Raw genomic sequence first — 27,832 nt, 5'->3', positions numbered from 1 at the left:
AAGGCGATGTATTCTGAAATCCTCTGAACAATCACCGATCGTTCTTCAATACCCTGCAAGATATATGACACCGGTTCTAAGTTAGCAACAATTAATAATTTTGAACAAGATCGGTATAAACAAAATTGATTAAAAAGAATTTAAAATCAAAAACACACTAACCAGGATTGTTGCTAGATCATCAGGAGGCTTGTTATCATCAAACATGGAAGATAAAAGACTGCTGATCTAACGGCTGCGGCGGTTTGATTAATATTGCCTGAGAATGAATCGTAATATAGCAGCTAGGGTTTTATAATAGTATACTGTACAAAAAGATTTCACGTTCATTTAATTGTAAGATTCTCATTATTTTTTCATTCTAGCCCCTCACTTTATATATCTATTCAATTATTAAACAATTATATAAAAGCACTTATTTAGAGATAGGATGATATACTTACGTCTTATAGTTTCGGTGCCGTTAATAGTGTAGGAGTTTACATGATTTTTTCCACAATTTGTATTCGGTGCTGAAGAGGTAGGTCCCAGCAGAGACCAGTTGGTCCCGCAAGACTCACCTGGAACAGGGTTGTCTGCGCAAAGGCCATCTGCTCCCGCAGGACCCACCATGCTCATAGAATCTTACGCGCAGTACGCAAGCTGTACACGCAGGGAAAGCCTCTCAATGGTGAAGTACCCCGCCTGTTCCCGCAGTTGCGGATACAAGCCATCAGGGAAGGCTACCCGCAGACAGCAAGGCTACACGTACAAGATTAGCTACTTCAGCAGTCACGTGAAGGCATGAGCAAGGCGGGAACAATCCCGCCCAAATGAGCCAGTCTGATTCTGAAAGATCTTTTGTACCATACCTACCAAGGTATGGATAGGACAGACGATCTGACCAGAACAGCCCATGAGCCAATCACAGGGTGACAGCTCACCGACAACAGTGCGAGGAGGAGCACCCTCTAGTACTGTTTGTCACTATTAGCCGCTGCCTACTCACCAACTCTCACTGTGGAGCAGGCGCAGCCTACAGTTGGTGGAATAGTATTACTATTGGCCGTAACCTATTCACCAACCAGCATGGCCTGCGTACAATCCACAGTCAGTAGGACGTGCATGGTCTACAGTTGGTGGAATAGTGCAGCCGACTTTATTACTGTTGGCTGTAACCTACCCACCAACCAGTATGGCCTGTGCGTAATCCACTGTTGGTTGAACAGGAATACTATTCAGCCGGCTGTACCTTCTAGAAAACCTACCTTCGGCTATAAATACTCCAATATCTTGGAATGGTAAGATCATCTACAATCTCGTATAACTTACTTGATAACTGCTCTTATAGTATTCATATACTTTTATATTCAAAGAGCAATATAGACTGATTCTCACGCCGGAGGGTGGTCACAAGGAGGAACCCCCCCCTTCTCAGTGACGAGCTTACGGTGTCTGTTTTGCAGGTTCCCTGAAGTACAACTTACTCTGCTGGACCTAACCTTCGTGGGAAACATTACCTGGCCCCCAGATTACCTATAATCTGCCCGGGGTTACTTAGTGTTTCTTCATTGGCGCCATCCGTGCATAAAGCTAGAACTACATCTTTCTCCAGTTTTTCAAAACTTCCAAGATGACTAGAGAAATTCCGGTAACCACAACCCCAGCCACTGGGGTTAACACCGGCAACACAATGTTTACAAACACTACCCCAGCCACCCAAGCTGGGGCAAGTGAAATACATTTTACGAACACTACCCCAGTCACTCATGTACGGGCAAGTGGAGTAAATATTCCACTGGGATTCACTGATGCCCAGCTGGAAAAACGACCTCGAGCCCCTCGCCAAACACTTGATCAAGTGAAGGCATGGGCCGAGGCACGTCAAAGAGAATTTCAGGCTGAGTTGGACGAACGCTTGCGTTCAGTCCAACAAGCTGAGGAATTCGGTAGTACTCGCCAGCACCTCAACATGAGTAGTGAGTACGAGTACTCAGACGGCGAGGGGGAAGACTCCGACACCGACGCGAACCCTCGCCATAGGGCGAAAGGGAAGCGTAAGGAAACGGATCCCCAGCCAAAAAGGAACTTTGGGGAAGCATTCCAACCAGTCACGGAAAAAAGCTCTCGCGACTTCTCCAAGGCCTTTAGACCTACTGCTACAAACGCAGGAAGGTCAAAATTTGCAAGGGACATTGCAGAAGCAATCGCCCCGAGGAGTGCCAAACAAATGTCCAACGTTGGCACATACGATGGTCTATCCGACCCAGATGACCATCTGAACAGGTTCATTGCGGGGGCAACCGTCAGTAACTGGACGGAACCCACGTGGTGCTACATGTTCCAGATGACTCTGGTAGGAGCAGCCAGAGCATGGTTCGACCGTTTACCGGTCCACCACATTTATGACTGGGCAGACTTCCAGAACAAGTTCAGTCAACAGTTTAGTCAACAGAGGAAACACACTGAGGAGCAGTGGACGATCCTCAACTGTGTCAGAGAAGAGGATGAATCCTTACTAGACTTCATCACCCGCTTCAACTCCAAGAAGGTGAGTCTGGGCAACATCAGTGAAGACCTCGTTCGCGCCGCTTTCATTCAGGGCGCTGAATACCCAGAACTCATCCGCACTCTGACGGGTAAAGACGGCATGCCATCCACGTGGGATGCCATAATGACGGCAGCCAAGCGCTTTGCCGAAACAGAGAAACAGCTGGGAAGAGATCTCCCCCACAATACAAACCTCTACACGCAGAGGACAAGGGAGAACAATGTGAGAACCGCCCGGCTAAACAAAAAGAGGCGGCAAGGTATTTGGCAGTCAAGGATAAACTTTGACACCCCCTCAAGCTCTCACCCTCTGGTTGGCGGAAGGGACAAAACGCACCCTTCGAACCGGAAAAACCGTTGGACGCCACTCACCAAGAGCGTCACGGAGATATTTGCCACGGAAAAACTGCCATGGCCAAAAGCCCCAGTGATCCGACAGAAACCCAATGCGGATCAAAGCAAGTCTTGTGACTTCCATGGGACAAAGGGCCATAGCACTGAGGAGTGCACATCCTTGAGGGACATCGTCGAGACATTCGTCAAGGATGGGAGGCTCGCACACCTCGTGGCATCTATCAAGAAGGGAGGAAGGAACGACAACAGGTACAGGGGTAACGGACGGAAGCCCGTCGACATTAGCATCAACATGGTCCATGGTAAGGTCAGAGGAAGAAAGAGACCAATGACCGAACCATGCGCATGGAAGGAAGCAGAAGTGCGCTTCCCGCGAGTGCCGGGAGGCCCAAACAAAGAAGGCCCCATTGTCATTAAAAGCCAGCTGGGGCACTACATCAACTCCCGCACCCTCGTTGACAATGGCGCATCGTCGACAGTGATGTACAGGCAGTTCTTCGACAAGCTCGATGATGAAGACAAAGAACGCCTGGAGACGGTCTATGCTTCAATGGAAGGGTTTGACGGCAGCATGAACACTCCCTTGGGCATCCTATCTTTCCCCGTCACTCTCACCGATGGGAATTATTCACGCACGGAGGATGTGGATTTTGTTGTGATGAAAAAACCACATCATACGTATGACATCCTATTCGGGAGAGACGGGATGGCAAGATTCAACGCTGTGGTATCCTCAGTCCACGGCATGATGGGATGGCCAACAACTGAAGGCGTAGCGATGATCACGGGCATTCCCCAGGTATGCATCGCATCTGTCTCCTCTAAACCCAAACCGAAGATGGCCAAACAAACCATCACTGAGCCTGAACAGTGGGCATTCAACGGGAAATATCCCGATCAGGCCGTTACCATTGGCCCGACAATTGTTGATCCAACACGCACCTTACTCAAGCGCTTACTGCAGCGAAACGCAGACATCTTCGCGTGGACACCAGCCGACATGACTGGTGTACCCCGGGGAAAGGCAGAGCATAAGCTCAAATGCGATCCGGCCGTAACGCCGATCGTACAAAAGCGCAGAGTAATGGGGCCCGAGCAAACCAACGCGTGCAGAACCCAAGTCAAGGAACTCCTTGATGCGGGCATCGTGCGCGTTAGTAAATATCAAACATGGGTTGCAAATCCCGTAATGGTACCGAAGAATAACAAACAATGGCGCATGTGCATAGATTTCAAAGATTTGAATAAAGCATGCCCCAAAGATTGTTATCCGTTGCCAGAAATTGATCTCAAGGTGGATTCGGTGGCACCATTTCGCCTTAAATGCTTCTTGGATGCGTATAAGGGGTACCATCAAATCCACATGGCTGTGGATGACCAGGACAAAACCGCCTTTCGGACGCCCGATGGCACATTTTGTTATAAAATGATGCCATTCGGACTTAAGAACGCGGGGTCCACGTACCAACGACTAATGGACAAAGAGTTTCACGCCCAAATTGGGAGAAACTTGGAAGTCTATATGGATGATTTGGTCATCAAAAGCCCCGAGCCAGAGACGATGTTGAAAGACATTGAGGAAACTTTCAACACGCTCAGAAAGATAAACATGAAGCTCAACCCGAGCAAGTGTTCATTTGGGGTGGAAGAAGGGAAGTTCTTAGGGGTCATTATTACTAAAGATGGCTTCAGAGCGAACCCTGAAAAGGTCGAAGCCATTGTCAAAATGGAATCACCTACCACCATAAAACAGGCTCAAACACTTAATGGACGACTAGTCGCGCTTAACCGCTTTTTGGCAAACCATGCGGATAGGTCGTTCCCTTTTGTGTCAACACTAAGAAATTGTTTAAAGAAAACGCACTTCCGCTGGACACCAGAAGCGGAAGCAGCTTTCCAGGAGATTCGATCACGCCTGATCGAACTCCCAACACTCACAGCACCACAAGCGGGAGAGGAGTTAATCCTATACCTCTCCGCAACAGATAGAGCAACCGGGGCAGTCCTGCTTGTAGAACGAAAAGGCATCCAGATGCCAATCTATTATGTTAGCCGCGTGCTGGCAGACGCGGAAACCCGGTACTCTACCCTGGAAAAACTGGTCTTGGCACTTATACACGCTTCACGCAGGTTGAGACGATATTTCCAGGGTCACCCAATCACTATTCTCACCAACTTCAAACTCTCAAATGTTCTAGGCAAACCCGAGTTATCGGGACGCCTAGCCAAATGGGCAATTGAATTGGGAGAATATGCGATTCAATACAAGCCGAGACCAGCCATTAAAGGCCAAGTCCTGGCTGATTTTATTGCCGAAGTCCCCGCTGCGCGGGAGAAAGAGTGCCAGGAGGAGGTTCAACCCTCCCCAGCACACGAAATCGATGAGGTCTGGCGACTCTATACTGATGGAGCAGCTAGTAACGAGGGTTCAGGCGCAGGGTTAAAATTAACAAACCCAGCAGGCCAGGAATATACTTATGCTATTCGGCTGGATTTCCCAAGTACGAATAACGAAGCTGAGTATGAAGCATTCCTGGCCGGATTGAGGATTGCGCGAAAGATGGGTATCAAAAATTTGGAAGCCCACGTTGATTCCATGCTAGTGGCAAACCAAATAAACGGGACGTACACGGCTGTGAACCACACAATGGCCCTGTACCTTGCCCAAGCCAAAGCCATCATGCGCGATTTTAATGATTGTAAAGTGATACACGTCAAGCGCAGCGAAAACAAATCTGCGGATGCGTTAAGCAAGCTTGCATCACTGGCCTTCACCCACTTGGGAAAGGACATCCGCGTGGAACTCCTCGAAACACCATCAGTCCCGCACAAGGAAATTTGTGTCATCCAAACCGGTACAGAAACATGGATGACCCCAATAATAAAATACCTTGAAGCAGGAACGTTACCAGAGTCGAAGTCACAGGCAAGAAAACTACGCTGTAAAGCACTAAATTATCAGCTGGTCAATGACACCCTTTACAGACGTAACTTTCTTGGCCCGTTGTTAAGATGCGTGGACAACCAAGATGCTGACTACCTCCTGAGGGAGGTTCACGAAGGCATCTGTGGAGTACACGCAGGCCCCCGCGCTGTGGTAGCCAAGCTAAACAACGCGGGATACTTCTGGCCGGGGATGCATATGGACGCGTTGGCATACATCAGAAAATGCAGATCTTGCCAGCTTTACGCACCCAACACGCATCGCCCGAAAAATGATCTTGTTCCTGTCACTTCCTCGTGGCCATTTCAGAAGTGGGCCATCGACGTGACAGGCCCATTTCCAACAGCAGCTGGGAATGTTCAGTTCCTAGTGGTAGCCATTGACTACTTCACCAAATGGATAGAAGCGAAACCTTTAGCCCAAACAACCGCAAAGCATATCAAAAAATTTATTTGGGAATTTATTATTTGTCGTTTTGGACTTCCACAGAATTTGGTAAGCGACAATGGCACCAACTTTGCTGACAAGAAGCTGCAGCAGTGGCTGAAAGAACTTCAAATCACCCACACCTTTACCTCAGTGGCACACCCGCAAGGTAACGGTGAGGTGGAAAGAGCAAATAAGAGCATCGTCGAAGGCATAAAGAAAAGACTCTTGGAACATAGATCCGGTTGGGTGGACGAACTTCCACACGTCCTTTGGGCAAACAGAACGCTGAAGAAGACCAGTACGGGAGAAACCCCGTTCAGTCTCACTTATGGCACTGAAGCCATGATCCCAGTCGAAATCGGTTTACCCTCACCAAGGGTCTTAATCCAACCAGAAGACAATGATGCGGAAAGACGGTTAGACCTTATGCTAGCCGAAGAGCGCAGAGACTTAGCCGCCGTGCGTGAAGAAAACTACAAACGACAAATGCAAAAATACTACAACACGCGGGTAAAACTCTGCAACTTCAAGGAAGGAGACTACATACTGCGTAACAACGAGGCTTCGAACCAACAACGCCCAGGAAAGTTGGCCCCGATTTGGGAAGGGCCATACATTATCAAAGAAGTTCTGGGAAAGGGCGCGTACCGGCTCGAAAGGCTCGATGGCACTCCCATCCCTAGAACATGGAATGGAGCTCAATTACGCAAATGTTATATGTAGATCAATTCCAACTTATAAAGAAAAGGCCTAGAGCCACTTCTAATGGAAATGATTCTCCTTTCATGATGTATCGATAGCTTGTAACCTATGAACTTCCCTTACAGGAAGAAGTAGTTGCGTGTGGAAGGCGGCAATACCCGCATAAACACAACGCCAAAATGTTAAAAAAGTTCTAAGGAAAACCTACACGCAGGTCAGATGTAGGTAAAGTTTAGCCATCCTTGTAAGTGCAAGTGACGGTCTTACCCGCACAATCACATTCAAGGAAGCCAAACTTAACTTACCATCTACCACGTTAAAAGGTTAACTTATGAACACTTAAAAAAGGATAAGAAAAACCTACACGCAGGTCAGATATAGGTCTAAAGTTAAAGCCATCCTTCTAAGTGCAAGTGACGGTTACACCCGCACAATCACGAAAGAGGGAGCAAAAACTTTAGTCCATTATCAACCACGTTCAAAGGTTTAACTTAATGCCTTAGAAATTTTGAAAAACCTACACGCAGGTCAGATAGAGGGTAAAGGTTAGCCATCCTACCAAGTGCAAGTGACGGTTTTACCCGCACAATCACGAAGGAGGAGGCGAAACTTTAGCCCATCATCAACCACGTTCAAAGGTTCTTATTCTAAACACTTGGGAAATTGCTAATTTAAACTAAGTATGCAAGTCATAAGTTTATAAAGCAAAGAACCCAAGGAAGGAAATAACAATCTTATACGCAAAGAGATTAATATTTCACAATCATTTACAAGAATGGCTGGGTAACTACCCGCCTAAAAGAAATCTATACAAAGCTAAGTCTATCCTACCAGCGGGAAGGGATCTTCAGGATCAGGCTTCAGGGCCACCTCCGCTTGGGCCAGCACCATCAGAGCGCGACTGCCCAAGGAAAGCCTTAAGGATGTTTAGCCCATCATCAGCAGCAGCAGCTTCATTCACCTTCTCCACCACTGGATGCGGGAAGGCAGCGTACTGGTTCACAGCTTGGTCATAAGCAGCTTCAGTGTTAACATTGAATAAAGGGAAGTTGGAGGGCGGAAAGCCTCTCTCAGCAAACCCTAGACCAAGCAGGAAGCCAGTCTTCTGCCCATCCTCATGAGAAGCGTTGAGGGCTGCGCTCATCGCATCGTCATAAGAGGTCTCTGAAAGGACCTGACGCACAACCTACAAAAGAATAAAGTTAGAACATTTTCTAATTACGAGCAGAAAGCGTAAAGAAAAAGAGGATACCTGAGGCAACGCTTCTCGAAGCAACCATTGGAGGGTAGCTTGACTTTCTTTACAAGCACGTTCGGCTCCGCTTTTATCAAGGTTGGCAAGTTGAACTTCCTTGGCGGCAGCTTCTTCGACGCTTTTGAGTTTCCTTTCAGTACGGTCAAGCACCCCCCTCTGGTCAAGGATCTCCTGCAGCTTCTTGGCATCTTCCATTGCCAAGGCGTCATGAGCATGTTGAAGAGCCTTTAATTTGCATTTAAGCTGCTCATTCTCTTCGCGAAGTGGCTCAGCAACAGCTTCAGCCTTGGCAGCCCTCTCAGTTGAGTTTCGCGCAGTCTCCTTGGCCAGCCGAAGTTGTTCATTCACAGCTTGGGCAGCCTTGGAGCGGGCCTCGAGTCGCGCCTGGACTTCAACCTCAAGGGCCTTGAATGCCTTCTCCTTCTCGGCTGCGGCAGCGGCCAACTGCCGGTTCTCCTCCCGAAGAGCCCGCGCTTCAGATATATCTTTCGCGCGAGCTGCTTTTAACTTGTCGTTTTCACGACAAAGCAGCTCGACGCGGGGCTGCGTTCGGGCCTGGAGAACCCGAAGCTCATTGGTTAGCCTACCCTCTTGGTAGCTAGCCATGGCTTCCCCCAACGCACCATGAGGAGCAGCGTGGCGAGCCCAGTCCACGCACTCCACAGGGGTGCGAAGGGTTGTTCCTCGGCGTATGTTCCATCTAGGAACATACACTTCATTGGAATCCGACACTGCAAAAGAAACAAAGGCAGTTAGGAAAAGATGATAAAAATATGTAAAGGAAAAAGAACCCTACGTACCTGTAGGGTCAATAACAGGCCGATAGCCGCCAAACCCATCACCTGAACCTAAAGGAAATCCATCCAACAGGTCAGGCAGACGGGAAGGTGGCATAGATCGGCGGGAAGCCTGGCGCATACCTGAAGGTCCGGCCGTCGGTGCCGGTGGCGCAGGTATAGTGGCAGCCGCTGTGGTAGCCATGGTTGGCGCCACCTCCTCAGCAACAGTAACCGCCGGCTCCGTGAAAGATGCTGTAAAAATTGCACTCACGGCCGGCGGAGACACCTTCTCAGCTGGAACAGCCTCAGGAAGGCTGGAACCAGCGGAAGCAGGCGTAGACGCCTGGGTCGATGCCTCGGGAAGGCTGACCGAGCCTACCGTCATTGGCGGGGGAATACTTGCTCCAACTCCACCCTGGAATGCGTCAACATCCACACCTACATAAAGCAAAAGTGTTAGAAAAATTTATTTTAAACAACAAATCTAGACAAGAATTATGGGGGCACTTACGGGGTTTCTTGAGCTTGAACGCACGGACGAGCGGGGGCGAACCCGATGGAGCCGGCCTCTTGACACCGGTAACCGTCGTTGCCGCTGCCTCCTCGGAGGTGACACCTGCAGCCTCCGGAGCGGTGGTCTCTTCACCACCGGGCTTCCCCGCCACCTCTGCATTATCTGACTCCGAGTCAGATAGGACTACCGGGTCGGCCGTAGAGGCCACCTTCTCCTTGCCCTTCGCGACGGCAGTCTTTCTCTTCCGCACCAGTGGAGGACCTTCTGCGGATTCCTCAGAAGAAGAAATGTCATGAACTCCAGCAGCAGGCACAGCTTTGAGAGGTTCAGGATAGAAGATAGGCTTACCTGGCCGTCGGTGGCTCAGGATCTCTTGGCCTGGCGGGTAAACCTCCACGAACCGACCCGCAGTCTGCTCGAGGATGGGCAACTCGTTCTCGTCCAGAGCACGAGTACCCATCCGCGCAGGACCATCTTCCTCCCGCGGATTCAGGAGCGACTGAAGATCGTTACCCTCTGAAATCAACAAGAAAGTTAGAAAAAATCGTAGTCAGCAAAAAAGAAACAAGACATACCATAAGGGGTAGAGTTCGAACCATATTCAAGGACGATCGGAACCTTATCCGCATTCGCCGCCTTCCACACCCGGCTCATCCCCAGCATCACCATCGCCGACTCCGGAAAACGGAAAACCGGGGACTGGACCCGGGATATCTTCGAAAACCATTCCGCCTCCTCGTAGTTAAGGGCGGGAAGGTTCGGAAGCGCCTGGCCATTCTTAAACTTCATGGCGATGGGGACGGCGCGAGCAGATATGAAGAAGAACTCTCTTCTCCATGAGCGAAGACTCCGCTCGGTGGTACAAATCTTTAAACCCTTTATACGGGTTGTAAGAGTGTACCACCCCTGGATGCACCTCCAAGTGTAGAAGGTCATCAGACGATCAACAAAGGGCTCAAGGCCCAGTATCCGGCACACCCACTCAAAGTGCCGGACCTTGGCAATGGCCATGGGGTGCACCTCTGTCAGGTGCACACCGTGCCTCTCCAGGACACGGTACACAAACTTTGTCAACGGAAACCTAAGGTTTCCGTAGACAAAGAATGCAGCATAAACCCCGATCTTGCCACTAGGGGCATCGTACACAGTATGGTGGGGTTCAGGAAACTCAGGCTCGAGAGACTCGAGCATGAACTTCCTGACGATATACTGGTACAGATCGACAGGAAGAGAACACTGGCATTCGCCAGCAGTCTTCTGATCATCAGTATCATGAGAAGACATGGTGGAAAAAAGAAAAAGATTTCAGAGTAAGGCTTTACTGAACAGAAAAATTTGCCGGAAATTACTTGAGAAGAAGAAGAAAGGTGAAAGTGTGAATTACAGATAACTCTCTTCCCCTTTATATAGTAATCGCAATTAATGCGGTGAATTTAATGCGGAGGAGAGAGAAATCAAAAGTGCAATGAAACTATGACACGTGGCAAAAAACAGGCTGGCAACAGCTGTTGAAAGGACGTGTGCCAGTAATTTCGCGGCCACGCGCCAGAAAAATCACGCCCACGCGCCTGAAAAAGCGACTGGAATGACCATGTTCTGTCACGTCACCATAACTTCCTGCACGTCCTGACACAGTCAGAAGAAACTGTCGCACGACGTTTCAGAGGTTTGGACTGTTCTTATCTTTTCACCAACTCTTCGAATTTCAAAATTCAAAATTCGAAAATATTAAATAGTAAGCGGGAAAATCCCCCCTTGGCAAACAAGTAACCGTAAGACGGATGCGGGTACAGTGTTAGGGCGAAACCCTTCACACACCTAGCACCCGCAGGGAATTGAAGCCAAGAAAACCTTGGCAAACAAGTAACCATAAGACGGATGCGGGTACAGTGTTAGGGCGAAACCCTTCACACACCTAGCACCCGCAGGGAATTGAAGCCAAGAAAACCTTGGCAAACAAGTAACCATAAGACGGATGCGGGTACAGTGTTAAGGCGAAACCCTTCACATACCTAGCACCCGCAGGGAATTGAAGCCAAGTATTCCTCGGCAACCAACTATAAGACGGGTGCGGGTACAGTGTAAAGGCAAAATCCTGCACATACCTAGTACCCGCAGGGAATTGACGCCAGGAATACCTTGGAAGTAAAATAACCGTAAGACGAGCGCAGGTACAAGTGTTAAGGCAAAACCCTTCACATACCTAGCGCTCCGCTGGGAATTGAAACCAAGAAGGATCTTCTGGGCAATGCTTGCGGAAACGGAAATAACATCCCCGCATAGCGGGAGCGTCGAGAACTACGTTGTTTGAAGCTCCAAGATGGAATTGGTGGTCTTAACATAATTGATCACTATGTTCGAAACTACCAAAACCTCATGGAAAATACATACAACTGGGACTCAATGCTCCTGACTTACGAGGAGGTTACAGACCTACCCGCATCATACCCAAAGACCAAGCAGGAAACTCGGGCATTTCTGCAAGTGACAAGGACTTCCCATGGAAAACCTTACAAAACCCTTTTCAAAACCCTTTGCTTAAGTCCAAAAGTTCACCTCACTTTATTAAACACGCATGAGAAGAACATTGGACTGGGGGGACTTGAAGAGGTAGGTCCCAGCAGAGACCAGTTGGTCCCGCAAGACTCACCTGGAACAGGGTTGTCTGCGCAAAGGCCATCTGCTCCCGCAGGACCCACCATGCTCATAGAATCTTACGCGCAGTACGCAAGCTGTACACGCAGGGAAAGCCTCTCAATGGTGAAGTACCCCGCCTGTTCCCGCAGTTGCGGATACAAGCCATCAGGGAAGGCTACCCGCAGACAGCAAGGCTACACGTACAAGATTAGCTACTTCAGCAGTCACGTGAAGGCATGAGCAAGGCGGGAACAATCCCGCCCAAATGAGCCAGTCTGATTCTGAAAGATCTTTTGTACCATACCTACCAAGGTATGGATAGGACAGACGATCTGACCAGAACAGCCCATGAGCCAATCACAGGGTGACAGCTCACCGACAACAGTGCGAGGAGGAGCACCCTCTAGTACTGTTTGTCACTATTAGCCGCTGCCTACTCACCAACTCTCACTGTGGAGCAGGCGCAGCCTACAGTTGGTGGAATAGTATTACTATTGGCCGTAACCTATTCACCAACCAGCATGGCCTGCGTACAATCCACAGTCAGTAGGACGTGCATGGTCTACAGTTGGTGGAATAGTGCAGCCGACTTTATTACTGTTGGCTGTAACCTACCCACCAACCAGTATGGCCTGTGCGTAATCCACTGTTGGTTGAACAGGAATACTATTCAGCCGGCTGTACCTTCTAGAAAACCTACCTTCGGCTATAAATACTCCAATATCTTGGAATGGTAAGATCATCTACAATCTCGTATAACTTACTTGATAACTGCTCTTATAGTATTCATATACTTTTATATTCAAAGAGCAATATAGACTGATTCTCACGCCGGAGGGTGGTCACAAGGAGGAACCCCCCCCTTCTCAGTGACGAGCTTACGGTGTCTGTTTTGCAGGTTCCCTGAAGTACAACTTACTCTGCTGGACCTAACCTTCGTGGGAAACATTACCTGGCCCCCAGATTACCTATAATCTGCCCGGGGTTACTTAGTGTTTCTTCAGGTGCCATAAGAATCAATTTTAAAGTAGTTTTAGAATGTAGTGAATGCTAAACGAAGGTCGGAAGTTTCAGGAAGTTGTTAAGAAATCGAAGCTTTAAAAGACAAAAAAACGTTGGAAACAAGAAGAATCTTCAATTGTTGAAACGAAAACAGAAACCCTATATTTTGGAAAAAGGTCGGAATAAAGTATTTAACGAAACAAATGATCGAGCTTTATAAGTCGGGTGAGAGGCTCCCCTTCTTATACAATACTAGAAAACTAAGCATTTACGACTGCCGTTTCGGTCGGAAAACGGTTACAATTACCTTGTTGCGACCGTTTTGCAACTGAAAATGTAGTTGGAAAAACGCAGGTCGCAATTGCTCTACTATGACCACTTTGCCACTAGTAGCAACTCGGTTGTAAAAACTCCGACCGCTTAAAAAACGGTTTCAAAAACTCCAACCACTTGACCACCGAAAATAAATGGTTGCAACATTTTTGACCGCTTAGCTACCTTGTCAAATAACTACGCTTATCGGTAGCAAATTTGCTAAATCGGTCGCTAAAATTGTTACCATTTTTTTCGGTAGAAATTTTGGTCGCAATTGCTCAATTTTCTAGTAGTGATATTGTGATATAGATTAGAATTTAATGCAAAAGATAGATAGTTAACGTAGTATACCGCTTAATAAGAGTATATTTCACAACTCAATTTCAGATTCTAAAAAAATAATTGGTTGTATATAAGTTCTATTTTGATTTGTCTAAAATGGAACAAAACATATGCACTTTACACTAGTAAGGCTATATTGTACGTTGTAGCACGGACGCGGTGAATTCTAGATTGTGTGTTTCCCATTGGGTGTCTTAGACTCCTTGAAAGATTTACATACACTATTGACAAGTGGTAGATTCATGAATTTTAGAATGCTTTTGATGCTATATGAAGGACGAAAATTTCAAGAATCTGTTAATAAATCGAAGCTTTAAAGACAAAGAAAACGTTGGAAATGAGAAGAATCTGCAATTGTGGAAAAGCAAACAAAAACCCTATATTTTGGAAAAAGGCCGGGGATAAAGTATCTTACGAAACTAATGAGTTTTAATCGGCGAGTCCCCTTCTTGTATTGTGATATCGTATAGAATTTAATACAAAAGATAGACAATTAAAGTAATATATCGCATACTAAGATTATATTACATAACTCTCTTTTTAATCTTAGAAAAGTAATTAGCCGTAAGTAACATACATATACTTACAAAACATATAACTCTATTTTGATTTTTCAAAGATGGAACAAAACTTATATAATTTAAACCAGTAAGGTTGATTTGGTGCGCTGCAACGACAACGCGGTAAATTTTAGATTGTTTGTTTCCCCTTGGATGTCCTTGACTCCCTAAAAGTTGTGCATTGACTAGTGGCAGATTCATGAATTTTTTTAGTGATTCTAGAAAACTTTCAACAAGAAGCTATCAGTCACTAGATTTTTTTTATATATTTATATATATCGGGTCAATTAAATTAGGTCACATGACAATAAAACAGAACAAAATAAAAATTCAATATATACAACATGCGTCAATCATAATTAGAATGTGCAAAATAAAAATACAAAATCTTTTTCGTTTCCCTATAAGAGTTAAATATCTTTAAACCAAGCCATTTTAATCATCTAGAGAAACATTTCTAAACATTCTAGCTTAAAAAATTGACGAAAAGACGCAATGATGAAAATGAACAAAAGACACAATTATAACTTAAAAAAAACCCAATAGATCACAAAATATAACACAATGTCTAACAAAATATAACACAATATCAAAAAAAAGAAATACACAATTAATGACGAAAATAAATAAAACACAATAATAAACAAAAATGACACAATAATCTTTTTCACTCACCATTGTGTCTTTTTTTTATAACAAGAAAGATGGTGGAAACATTTTTGTGCTTTTTTTTGTAATTTTATTAAATTTTGAATTATGGTTTTTTTTATCATTTTTTTTTATTTTTAGGGGTTTTTCTATGTTGCTGCAAATCCTTCTCATCATTCTCATTTCTGTTCCCCTTTATAAATAAACTTGACCTTATATATATATATATATATATATATATATATATTTGTGTGTGTATGAGAGAAAAGCAAATTTTTAAACATTCTAGCTTAAAAAAATTGACGAAAAGACACAATGATGAAAATGAACAAAAGACACAATTATAACTAAAAAAAAACCCAATAGATCACAAAATATAACACAATGTCTAACAAAATATAACACAATATCAAAAAAAGAAAGACACAATTAATGACGAAAATAAATAAAACACAATAATAAACAAAAATGACACAATAATATTTTTCACTCACCATTGTTTCTTTTTTTTATAACAAGAAAGATGGTGGAAACATTTTTGTGCTTTTTTTTGTAATTTTATTAAATTTTGAATTATGGTTTTTTTATCATTTTTTTTTATTTTTTAGGGGTTTTTCTATGTTGCTGCAAATCCTTCTCATCATTCTCATTTCTGTTCCTCTTTATAAAAAAACTTGACCTTATATATATATATATATATATATATATATATATATATATATATATATATATATATATATATATTTGTGTGTGTATGAGAGAAAAGCAAATTTTAAAATCCTAAGAAAAATAATAATATTAATACGCTTAACAAATAATGAGCATATTTGAATCATCAAACATTTATAAAATTGATAAAAATAAATTTCAGAAAAAGAAGTTAAAGAAGAGAATATAATTAAATGTAAGAAAACTAATAGGTTGACCCGCCGCGATGCGGCGGTGTTTTGATGACGACTAACAAAATTAGTTAGCTGACCCAAAGTTGTCGTGTTTGAACGCGGGCTTCGCAATGTGTAGGGGGGGGGGTGGATAGCGACAGCGAGCGAGGGAGACAGGTGTTTAGGCACGCATTTGTGAGTTCAATGAGGCTTCTTTGTTAGTTGATATAACCCATTAAAAGCTTAGTAGATGTGAGGTGCTATATCTATGAGGTAATATAAACTAAGCAACTTGTGAGCAAAACCAAATCGAGATTCAAATCCGAGAAAGACAAATTATATTGCGAACACACAGGTAAGAAAGTAACACAACAAAACCTAATCAACCGAAATAAAAGACGCATACATACCAAGCTACAACAAAAAAGTCGAGTAAAATGAGAGCGACGTCCTTCATCATCTGCGAAATAGAGACAACATGTTTCAATTACGCAATGCGTAGGTAAGAATCACTTATATGTGAGATGTATTAAAGCATTAACTAAACAAACTTTAATAACCATCAAAAGATTATTCTCCTTTTGTAATAAAATGAGATTTAAGAGAATGTACAAAAATACAATTGACATATCATGTATTATGCTCTATTCATCGGCACTTTGTCAATGTAAATATCTTTGTTTAATCTAAAGTGATTTAGGCTTAATTCCATTGTTTGATTTGCTGCTGCATATTGGCATTGTTATTTCTCTCAAATATGTTAAACTTCTATTTTGATGCTTAACGATTTTTAGTTCGGTTCAAGCTATCATCAAATTGAACCGAAACAATGACATTTCTATAGTTTAGCTGAGCATGGCTGGTTTCAAGATATATTTTAAAGCTTCAGCTCGAGCTTGTCTTGTTTCTAGTTCGTAAACATAAAGAAAACAAAACGGTAGATTACCTGAATGAAGACGAATTCAACTAAGAGCGCACCTCCTTCCTTTGCCTCCGTCACCGACCAATATACCCTAGATTATTATTTGGGGCAACAATCGATATGCAATCAGAAAGTAATCACCATACCTGATAAAGTTATCGAGAATCGTCGGATATCCCGAATCCTCCAATCGAAACCCTAAGACACCGTTGCGGCAGTTTAAGTCATCGACATGCACAATCGTTACCAAATCATTGCTATCTATCAAATTGGAACACGAAGAATGCGTAGGTGCATAAATCACACACATACGGACTAACCTGGCGGGTAAATCGGAGATATGTGGAGATGGACAGTCAATCGGAGCCACAACATCACCGTCGTACCTCCATAGGAAACCGCCGTCGCCTGGGTTCGTAAATGGAACCCAAAAACAGTCCACAAAGACACCCCCACAACATCATACAACAGCAAAAAATCGAAATCGAAACCATAGACGGAAGAAATAGACGATGGCGATGGCGATGGCGATGGCGGGGGCTGTGGTGGCAAGCTAGGGGTAGTGACGGGAACTGGTAATGGCCAGAGAGAATTTGGGTTGCAGTAGAGATACAGATGGTACCAGTTACAAAGCGGTGGGTACAACCTATATTGCCCACCGACCTTTGTAATTGTAGTATATATAATTAAGTTGACTTAACAGGTTGAGTTTGAGTAAAATAATTAATAATTTTCTTATTTTAATCTTCTCTTTTTTTTTTTAACGACCAACTAAGTAATGTCGAGTACTCCGTATGCGGCCACTGGTCCGAACGGACGGAGCCCCTAGCGGTCTACCTATTGAGGGATTCACCGGATAAAACCCGACCCCCACGCCCGCCAAATGACACGACAACGAGAAGCCGGTAAAACCGAGTGAGATCATGACTCGAACCCTGGCAAACCAGGATCATCCTATTTGCAAACATTTTAAAACAATCACAAAATTGCAAAAGCAAGGCTACCAATGATTTTATGTAGCATTTGTACACAAAAATTACAAAGGAAATGAAATAAATTAAGATGAGAAAATAAAAAACCAAATGTTTAGTTGGTAGATAAAATGTAATCAATTATTCATAAAGAGTCTAATTCCATCAAAATCATTTATTAACACTTTTTTTTTCAATTTTACACATCACCTGACAAGCACCACTGCCACCAACTGACCATCACAACTGTCACACCCCAGCCTAAGACGGAAATGCCGAGGCGAGAACTGATTGCTCACAAGATACTATCATGCAATTTAAATATGACAATATCAAATTTATTTATTTAAATTCAATCAAGTACACATCGTCTCAACTTGTACAAATAAATCCAAAAACAAATAAATCAAACTAGTTGTCTTTTAATATATAACCTAAAGTCAATCTATGTGATCTTCAATATTCACTTCAAACTAAAGATTAACCTGCAATATGCGTATATATATATATATATATATATAGTCAACACGAGTTTGAGTGAGAACCAGTTTTTGACATTTAATATAATATGAGATAAAAACTACAAATCAATATCATGAGTATTAATAATTAAATGAAAACAAATAATTGGAGTCAGTTGACCATGCCTCACAAACGGGCTAAGGCTACAATGACGACTTGCTAGAATTAAACAGATAAGCTAGTAAGCAATTAACAAATAAACATTTAATTGATCAACAACACAATAATCATGATTTGCTAGTATGGAATATATGTAGTATGAAAAATAAGATTTGATACGCATAATGTCCACAAAAGCATTGAAAATAGTAAAATAGGGGAGTGATTACTCACCTTGATGATTAACCGAGTAAACCGAGAGATAAAATCAACATGCAAGGTTATTGCAACAAGTATTCTGATCCAAACAGAACTTAGACTTATACAAAATAAATGTAAAGTAAAAACCGAACATAGCCGCTAGATTCAATCCCAACTGATGTATAGAACTCCGGTTATAATATTTTTAATAAATAAGCGAGCCGGTACTGACCAACAGCGATTCAGGAGTTGGGTTTTGGTTAGTACACTCAAAATTTGATTTTGAACAAAAAAGTCTTATGGACCGAAAGCTAGTTCCTAAAAGAAGATAGAGATATTAACAAATCAATTAAACTTGACTAAAACACCTTTAACGGGGCGGGATCAAATTAACCACCGAAACTCCCTAAATCAGTGTAATTGATTGAGGGATTTTGTTTATTGATTAAAAATATATTAAATTACAGAATACAACTTACCCAAACGAGAAGAGGAACTATGAGGAAATCGTGGCCAATGATGTCTTGAACTTCAAAGTCAATAAACATTGAACAAGCTTGTTAAATTAATGAAGATTAAGATGGTTGAAGTAGGGAATTCGTGGGAAAAGTTTGATGATTGTTGAGGCATGTGCATTAGGGTTCAGGGGAAGTATTATGATAAATAATACATAAGTTAGAGGGTTTAATGAAGCATTTAATCGATTAAGGAAACCGAATTATGTATAAATGAGCAAAATTGATGCTTTTGATCAATATTATCTCAGGGAATTAATGGGGAATGAATATAGACATTATGGTATACTAGATTACTTTTCTTGGGGCTCAATATTCGTGATTTGGGATTGATTAGGAAAGATTTAGCACTTAACACAAATTAACGAACCAAAGTAACAAACCACATGTACCTGCCGCGCGGCCAGGTTGAGCTTTCCTCCCCACGTAGCATGGTGTAAGAGGGGGGGGGGGTTCCATAATTTTTCCAACTTCTCATTTTTAGTCCCTATAGTTCCAAAAATGCATTTTTAAGCCAGTTTAAGCAATTTTGAAGGTTTATAAGCATTGTTTGACAAGTTTAAAAGTTATTAGCCGGCACTTCAATCCCGACATACGTTGACCCAATCCTTCAATGGGGATGTCCGTTAGAAAATCCTCCGAGGAGCCCGAAGGCTTGTTTAATTGGTTATGGCCGCTAGAACATATATGCTGGCCCAATCGTTCCTGACTTATTTAATTGGTTTTGAGTTTGGTGATTTTGTACGATTCATAATTTTTGGGATTCTTATTTTATTTAGTATGTAGAATAATAAACCATGGAATGATTCATGGTTAGATGAATTAGCAATGCATACATATAAATGTTTTATATAACAGCAAATGAAGAAAATCAAAACATACATATATGTATCCATGTAAAATACATATATGTTCGAATAATGTCTACCTACTAATAAATTCCAATTCTTGGATCATGAAAATCATGAGAACATACACTAGAATATATACATATGTATCTTATACCTGTAACAAGTTTAAGTATTTTATTCATTTCTTATATCAATTTTTTGAAGTCGTATCTGAGTTAAATACATATATGTATCCTTGCAAATACATATATGTACTTGAATTAGATGCATATGTGTAACATTAAAAGTCCACTAACCTCAATGAATTTTTGGGTAACGTATAATTGTCTACTATAAGTTAATTAATTTATTTAATTTTAATTCCAGGTTACTTGTGTTTTTGTCTTCATTAACGTGTTTTTCATCTTTAAATTCCTAAATATCTATATCTATACCATATACTAGTTTTTAACCTCCGTATTACGGGAGCTGTTTTATATTATTTGTTCTATATAGGGGAAGGTTAACGTACAAATAAAATTAACGTGCTAAACGTGAGAATCAAGTAGAGTAATTATATATACAAGTAGAGTAATTATGTAATTACTCTATAATGAGTAATTACATAATTACTCTACGTGTATATATAATTACTCTACTTGATTCTCGCGTTTAGCACGTTAATTTAATTTGTATTTGATCCATACAGCTAATAATTATTTATTTTTTTGAATTATTATTAATTTTATTGTATGAAAGTTAATAATATACTTATGGTTTGATGATAAATTGTCTCACAAATAAATGAGAAGTTATAACCCAGTTTTAAAAGCTATATGGGTTTGATGAGACCCAAAACCGTTTACGTTTTTTACTATAAAATTGGTTTTTTAATTATAAATATATATATATATATATATATATATATCTCTTTTTAAATAAATCGGATATTAATTTTTAATATATCCCTACTTTATAGTTTTTAATTTTTAGTATCTATCAAATATTTGGTAAGATTAGTTTTTAATTTAATGAGATGTTATAACCCGTTTAAGGAATATATGGGTTTGGTAAGACCCATACCCGTGAATTCGGGTAATATACATAAGAAGCCTCCATTTAAAAATCAAGCAAATCTGGTGACTCAAAAAAAAAGGGGAGCGACCACATCGTGACACGCAGGATTTTTATGTTTTCGTGTGTGTATATATATATATATATATATATATATATATATATATATATATATATATATATATATATATATTCTAGATAATGAGGGAGAGATGTGCAAATTAAGACGTTTATTTTTTTAAGTAAATACAAAAATAAAAATAAGTTACATCTTAACAAAGCATGTTGAAAAAGACAATATAGTCTTTTAAATGATAGATATAACGTGCAATTTCAAATAATTAAACATAGTTACAATTTTGTTCCCTTAACATTAATCATCTTTTGAAAATTTAAACAATAGTTATAACTATGACCCTTAATCTTTAACCTATATACTCTTTTTATTTTCACTTTTAACTCAACTTCCCTCACGAAATTTAAACGGTTATAGTTTTTTATACTTTAATATTTTTTTTATAAAGCATTGCACCATAAAAATGAGCATTTCATTATTTTTAATTTGAGTATCATATTGCTATAGTTTTTCAGTTAAAAAAACAATATTTTACGTATGGGTGTTTGCGGTCTAGTTTTGATAGTTTTTAAGTTAAACCGTGAGCCAACTGTTAGTAACCTTTTTTAGTCGTCAAAAACCTAAACCACCCCATTGAAAATTGAAATCGGCCGGCCAAAAGTTAAAGAAATAAAAAATCAATAATGAAATTAAACCAATTACCTGTTTGAACAGTTTCACGATTTCAAACCGAACAATGAATAGACATAAACTTGTAATGTGATTACCAAAGTCTGCGTTTCTCGCTGCATCGCGCATGCACCCGTCTATATATATATATATAGGGGATGGATCTTGCGAGAAGTGATATTACAACGAGAAGTGCAAGAAGTGAAGATATAACTCCATTAATCCCTAATTTCACTCCCTTTCTTATGAAGTTACATAAAATATATTTAGGTTGATTGTATTTATGTCTTAATTACACATTCAAACTTACCTACAAACATATAAATGCATCGAGCCACATTCAAACCTATGTACCTACACACACAAACATACATACACATATACAAACATAAGGACACATATACAAACATACGTACCTACACACATACATATGCACCTACACAACGCACCTACATATAAGAAAGGGAGTGAAATTAGGGATTAATGGAGTTACGCCTTCACTTCTCGTACTTCTCGCTGTAAAAAATCTTCTGAAATGATCCAATACCGGGGATGGTTCATGCGAGAAATGAAATTATAGCAAGAAGTGCGGGAAGTGAATCTTAGCCATTGATTAAGTGTAATCAATGGTCCAAAATACAAATGACATTTTTATACTTACAAGCGCCATTAATATGATGGTTATTAATGTGAAAGGCAAAAAAAATTGTGAAATGCATGTAGGCATAAAAGAAAACGGCCGAGCTTTATGAAATTCCCCAAATTACGCATGTATAACTTACAATTGGATTTTAGTATATTTGATTAAAAAATTATGATTTTTATTTGTGGATCAATTTGTAAAGATTCATCCTGGTATGTCCTTTTCAATCAAGTTTAATATAATATACAACATTATATATGCCTACATTTGGATTATTTACCGAGAATATTCGATCGAAAAATTATGACTTTTATTATTGGATCAATTTGTAAAGATGTAACAACATAATAGTCACCAAACATCTTAATTGTGTGCTTGTGTAGGATATTTTTTTTCCTTTAACTATGTAGGATAATTTTTTTTTTAATTGTGTAGGGTATGTAGGATACATTTTTTTTTACTGTGTAGGGTGTGTAGGATACGTTTTTTTACTGTGTAGGATACGTTATTTTACTGTGTAGGGTATGTAGTATAAATTTTATTTACTGTGTAGGATATTATTGTTAACGATTGAATGTGTAGGATAGATGCGCTTACTATGTATGGTTCGTATATGTCAATTGTTGTGTAGGATAAAATGAATATTGTTTAGTGTACGCTAAATAAATATGTTTACTTTTCTGAATAAAGTAGTTTCCTACATGTATAGGATGTTTGTGACAAGATTTTTTTTTTTACTATGTAGGGTTCATACGATAAGTTTTTTTAAATAGTGTAGGATAAGTTTTTTTTTATGTTTAATTGTGTCGGGTTTGTGATATTATTGTTAACGATTTAATGTGTAGGATATATACATTTACTTTTTATGGTCCATATATGTCAATTTTGTCTAGGATAAACATGTTTATTGTGTAAGGTATGCTGAATAAATTTGTTTAAAAAAGAAGTTAAACATATTTATTAAAATATGACTATACATTTACTTGGTTTATGATATTTGTTTTCGGTAACGGTAAACGTAGGTGTGCTTGAAAATGGCACGCAGAATTCAAACAACTCATGGAACATGATGATATCATGCAGGAAAAATATGAAGTTGTGGTAAATAATGTTGCTGCTGTTGAAGTTGAAGAAAAGAAAGCTCAAAGAATGTCAAAATACGAGCAATATGGAATTCTATGTCTACGTATAATAATACATGTATCTTGTTAATATTATTGTGATTTGTATATGGTTTAAATATTTGTATAATGATACATTGATGTAATGACAATAATAACCATTTTTCATTCAATATGAATATTTTGTTCAATACAAATATTTTGCTTGATCTTAGTCAGTGGCGGATCCAGAAATTTTTTTCGGGTAGTGCACTACTTTTAGATGTTTCAATTTCACCGTGTCGGGTATAAAAAATTCCGGGTCAGTTTGAGGTTCCGGTCGGTTCGATGGTTCGGGAAAAGTTCATTACATAATAAATATACGATAAATTAATAAAAGAGACACCGTCATTAGAAATTAAAAAACACATAATATCTATACAGTAGTCTTTACGAATTAAAAATAAAATGCTTATGATCCAAGGTTCTATGGTTCACTTTGATAATATATCTTCACATTCAACATACCTACAAATCAACAATTACAAACTAACAAATTTAAAACTAAGAAAGTAACAAATTAAAACCAATAATCTAACAAACTAAAACTAAATTTAACAAATAACTTAAACAATTAAGTAGTTAACACTTAATAATTAAGAACAATTAACATTTAACAAGAAGTCAAGAACAATTAACATTTAACAATGAATTATAAATGTAAAATTACCTTCAAAGTGGGAGATTAAGAGGATTCGAGTAAGGACTGTAAGGAGACGGCTGACAGAGGACGGGGATGGCCGACGGCGATGGTCGGAGTGACGGTGCAGGAGTGCGGGAGTGACTGAGTGAGGCTGCCGGAGTGCGGGAGTGACCGAGTCAGGGGCTAAAATCAGGTAAGGGGTGGAGAGGCGCTGTGTTGTTTGTGCTAGTTATGTGTTTGTGTTTGTTTAAAACCCTAACTGATGTTAGGTAAGTTAGTAAAAAAAAGAAAAAAAATTAAAAAAACGAGATTCGATCCCGCGACCTCCGGGTTACAAAACCGGCGTGTTACCAGTCAGACAAACACATCAAATGGTTATACGGTGGTTCCTTTCTAATTTATAGGGTGGTTCCTTTATTATTTTCTATATATAATTACACTATTATTTCAAAACTCGGATGGTTCCGAGGAATCACCCGATATCACTGTAGATCCGCCCCTGATCTTAGCTAGTATGGTGATGTTTAAAATTGTGAAGATGGTCAAATGGTTAATGGGAATGGTTAAAGCCTTTAAAATTTTATTATAAACAAAAAAACAAATAATATGTTTTGAAACCTCTTACAATTAATGGTTGCCAAAACTAACATATGGATAGATTACATTCATACCCTTGCAGATAAATTAATGGAAAAATATAAAGAAAAACTATGCTTGGTTGTAATGACTTCTCGCACTTCTCGTACTAAAAAATACTTCTGAAATGAACCTAATCATATATATATATATATGAATTTCGTTTATGCATAGATTCTACATTTGTGTAAGTCATATGTAGTCTTACACTATGTACTAAAAAAATGAGTATCATTGACGAACACTTTCTTCGACAATTAATCAGTGAATGTCACTACTAGTAAATATCCGTTGGTGAATATATGTCGGTAATATTTAATTTATTTGTCAACTGATGCAAGAGATGTTATTAAGGTAGCGTTTGGTATGAAGTAATGGTAGGCGGAATGGAATGGATCATTCCAAAGGAATAAAATAAATCATATTTGGTTGTGTTCATCAATGGAATGAATTATTACTAAGGAATGAAATCCTTATATATATAACATTTTTTCATTCCTTAGTAAGAAGTGCTTTTTTTTCATTCCTTCAAGTAGGGCTGTAAGCGAACCGGACGTCCGGTTGTCCGTTCGACAAGAAGTTCATTCAGTAAGCTTAATGGATGAACACGGACAAAGGCCAGGTCCGTTCAATAGTGTCCGTGAACGTCCGGTAACGTCCGTTCGATTACGTCCGGTAATGTCCGTCCTGTAACGTCTGTACGGATAGGTTTGTGTATGTTCGTTTGTCGATAATGAAAGTATTAGTGTTCATTGTCCATTAGTGTCCATTAATGTTTATATGTTTGTTTGTCCATTAATAATCATTAGTGTCCATTAATGTTCATGTGTTTGTTTGTTCATTAATATTCATTAGTGTCTATTAATGTTCATGTGTTTGTTTGTTCATTAGAGTCTATTAGTGTCCGTATGCCCATTAGTGCCCGTTAACGTCCGTTTAGAATATTAACGGACGGACATGGACGAACACGGACAAACTCAATTTCTTAATGGACGGACACGGACATAAATTTTCGTTCGGTAAAGTGTTCATGAACCGTCCGTTTGTCCGTCAAAAGCTTAACGGACGGACACGAACAAGGTCTCGTCCATGTCCGTCCGGTCCGTGTACACCCCTACCTTCAAGGAATGAAATGAAATGACCAACATTATTTATTATTATTATTATTATAATAGTATAACTATTATTTAATTATAATAATTATTATATTTTTTATTATTATATCGCATTATGTTATTATCGTTCCATTAACTAACAAAAAAAATATGTGTGTATAGTTTACTATATCATAATAAAATGATTATTCTTTTGATTCCAATATGGTAACCAAACAACATAATGTAATGGAAATGATTCCGATCATTCTCTATTCCATTCCTTCGTTCATTCCATTACGTCATACCAAACAGACCCTAAGGGTTACCTACAGAACATGATACTAAAGAGTTCTAGGCGCAAAGGTGCGCTTTTATGATTTCTATAAGTTCACTTTGGTGTTTGGTGTTAGTATGGCTATGTCATTATTTGAAGGATATGAAAACTTAAGAAAATACATTTAATAAAAACATATAAGTTGTCACATACACAAGAAATTAAAAGCCGAATACAAAATCATTCGATATCATAAACATATTAAAATACGCAATAGTTGTTTATCCTTATATGAAGAACATCATTGACATCCAAAGCAAGAAAACTTCGCCGGTCCTTCAACATCAATAATTTCCATGTCTTTCCTTATATGAAGAGCATCATTGACACCCAAAGCAAGAAAACTTCTCCAGTCAGTCAACATCAATAATTTCTATGTCTTTCCTTATATGAACAACATCATTGATACTTAAAAGTAAAAAAACTTCTCGAGCCCTTCAACATATTTAATTTCCAGGTTAAAGCATGGTAGATGGTACCTATGTAATAATCGATAACACATGGTATCAAAGATTTTCTTTCTCGTTTCTTTCTTTAAAAGCAAAGGGCTAGACACCCGGGATAACTTTGTCATATCACGTGACATAATTATAATCAATATTTTAAACTTACTATTGTTTCTTTTACCAAATATAAAAATCGCCTACACCTTTATTTTGTTTACAAAACTTATAGCCTCTTCAAATTCCACAAATTTCTTTGGTGGGTTTTCCTCATCGTCAATGACAGGTATTTCGTAACCTTTGGGCAAGAAAGTGTTGAACCCAAAAATTAGATTATTATGCACTTTAAACAATTCTTTCACCCTTGCTATGATGGCACATGTAGTATCAATTCTGCATCATAGAAGTTCTTGGTTAGGTCAATATGATCAATCTTCCAACAAAAAATTATTTACCATTTTACCTTTGAGCTTTAAAATCCTTCATTACATCAAGAAACATGTCATACTTCTCCCGTTGGTCTTGAAACATATCTTCTACTTCCTTCAAATATGCCAACACGTCATTGGTTATGAAACACTGCGCATTGCTGCCGCCATCGCCATTACCATCACCATCACCACCACGACCACATATTTCGTCAACTGTTCCTTGTCGTGTGATAATGCAGGATGGTATACACATGTCTTATAGTTTCGGTGCTGTTAATGGTGTAAGAGTTTACATAATTTTTTCCACAATTTGTATTCGGTGCCATAAGAATCAATCTTCAACTAGTTTTAGAATGTAGTGGATGCTAAATGAAGGTAGGAAGTTTCAGGAATTTGTTAAGAAATCGAAGCTTTAAAAGACAAAAAAACGTTGGAAATAAGAAGAATCTTCAATTGTTGAAACGAAAACAGAACCGCATAATAAGATTATATTGCACAACTCTATTTTGGAAAAAGGTGAGAAATAAAGTATTAAACGAAACAAATGAGCTTTAGCCGGGTGAGAGGCTCCCCTTCTTATATTGTGATATAGATTAGAATTAAATGCAAAAGATAGATAGTTAACGTAGTATACCGCATAATAAGATTATATTGCACAACTCTATTTTAAATTTT

At 39.9% G+C, this 27,832-nt stretch overlaps 1 long non-coding RNA gene across 1 annotated transcript; it reads left to right on the top strand.

Moving 5' to 3' along the window:
- On the top strand, positions 1–27,832 carry LOC143614180 (uncharacterized). Its single transcript, XR_013150249.1, has 3 exons — positions 1–509; positions 13,148–13,321; positions 27,674–27,832. It is a non-coding gene; the product is annotated as an uncharacterized LOC143614180 (long non-coding RNA).

The sequence above is a fragment of the Bidens hawaiensis genome, unplaced genomic scaffold (genome assembly GCF_021521415.1).
Source record: "Bidens hawaiensis isolate Kalapana, Puna unplaced genomic scaffold, B.hawaiensis_p1.1 tig00039134_1, whole genome shotgun sequence".
Classification (NCBI taxonomy): Eukaryota; Viridiplantae; Streptophyta; class Magnoliopsida; order Asterales; family Asteraceae; genus Bidens; species Bidens hawaiensis.
This window is presented reverse-complemented; position numbering and strand designations above follow the sequence as displayed.